This window comes from Odocoileus virginianus, unplaced genomic scaffold (genome assembly GCF_023699985.2).
Source record: "Odocoileus virginianus isolate 20LAN1187 ecotype Illinois unplaced genomic scaffold, Ovbor_1.2 Unplaced_Contig_71, whole genome shotgun sequence".
Lineage (NCBI taxonomy): Eukaryota > Metazoa > Chordata > Mammalia > Artiodactyla > Cervidae > Odocoileus > Odocoileus virginianus.
This window is the reverse complement of record NW_027224388.1, coordinates 16,251-17,985: the sequence shown is the minus strand read 5'-3', so window position 1 is coordinate 17,985 and position 1,735 is coordinate 16,251. Positions and strand designations below refer to the sequence as shown.

General features: G+C 37.0%; 1 pseudogene; it reads left to right on the top strand.

The window, feature by feature from the left end:
* Positions 1 to 560: 560 nt before the first annotated feature.
* LOC110124668 (olfactory receptor 4A47-like) lies at positions 561 to 1,470 on the top strand (annotated as a pseudogene).
* The last annotated feature ends 265 nt before the right edge of the window (positions 1,471 to 1,735 follow it).

Here is a 1,735-nt window from a genome sequence, read left to right as displayed (position 1 = left end):
AAGTTTCAGTGAGGTTTGACACAATTCAGGACAGTGACTTTCTATTTATAGTTTTATCTACTAACAGTGAATATTGAAATGAGCTTAAATGGATCTCAAGTATTACACCTTTGTGACTTTATATATGGAGTACCTTTTAAAGGAATTCCTTTATCATATTCTTGTTTCATTTTTCCTTTAGAAAAGCATTTTAAAAATTACTTCCTCTGTAAAGCCTTCTCTGACTTCAGTTTGATTGATATTATATTGAGCTTGATTGGTGTTATGCTTTAGCTTGATTAATATATATGTATATTGACTATAAACTTGTGTGAATATTCTTATAAAGGTACTTACTACATGGTTCTGGAATTATCTATTCACTGAGGCTAGGGAACTATGCCTTGTTTAACTTGGTATTCATAATGTCTGTGATACATTGGACACAAATACATAATTCATGTAAATTCTTTTAATTGGCTGTCTAAAAATATGAAGCTTATAATGCATAAACTGCCCCCCCCATCTTGTTTTGAAGGTAAACTGCTTTAATACGTGAACTCAGCTCCTGTCTACACTAGATGGAACCACGGAGCAATGTAACTTACTTTGTCCTCCTGGGCCTCACACAGAATCCAAAGGAGCAGAAAGTCCTTTTTGTTATGTTCTTGCTACATTTCACTCTGGTGGGCAACCTGCTCATTATTGTGACAATAACTGTCAGTAAGACCCTGAACTCACCGCTGTACTTTTTTCTTGCTTGCTTATCATTTATAGATCTAATGTATGTCTCTTCTATTTCCCCTAGATTGATTTCAGACTTGTACTTTGGGGAAAATACCATATCCTTCCAAACTTGTCTGACCCAGCTGTTTACAGAGCACTTGTTTGCTGGGTCAGAGGTCTTCCTTCTGCTGGTGATGGCCTGTGACCGCTATGTGGCCATCTGTAAGCCCTTGCACTATTTGGTGATCATGAGGCAGAGGGTGTGTGTTGTGCTGCTGCTGTTGTCATGTCGGTGGTTTTCTGCACTCAGTAATTCAACTTAGCACTGTTTATGGGCTCCCATTCTGTGGCCCCAATGTCATTGATCACTTTATCTGTGACATGTTCCCTTTACTGAAACTCATGTGTACTGACATTGGCATCTTAGTTGTGGCCAGTGGAAGACTGATCTGCACTATTGTATTCTTACTCTTACTCGTTTCCTATGGAGTCATCCTACACTCTCTGAAGAACCTGAGTCAGGAATGGAGGCAGAAAGCCCTCCAGACTTGTGGTTCTCACTTTATTCTGGTTGTCTGCTTCCTTGTCCCCTGTATTTTCATGTATGTAAGACCTGCTAAGACCTTCCCCATTGACAAATCATTGAGTGTATTTTATACAGTCATAAGCCCCATGCTGAACCCATTAATCTACAGTCTAAGAAATTCTGAGTTGACTAATGCTATGAAGAAGCTCTGGAGAAAAATATGTTATTCCAGGTGGTAAATAAGTGCATTATCCATCATGATGAAAGTAATTTAACATTAAATCCAATAATCTTGGAGAGTAAAGATTTCATAAATCTAATGGAAACTTTTCATTAAGGGATTTATGAAAATATTATTTAAAAATGAAGTATATATTTGTGATATTAGTAACAGTTTCTCTGCAAAAATGTAAACTGTTTTACTAGGGCACCTAGAGAGGTAAAGTGCATTTAAAGTGGGGAGTCAATAATAATATGCCATTTACGAGTGAATGACAATCTTAT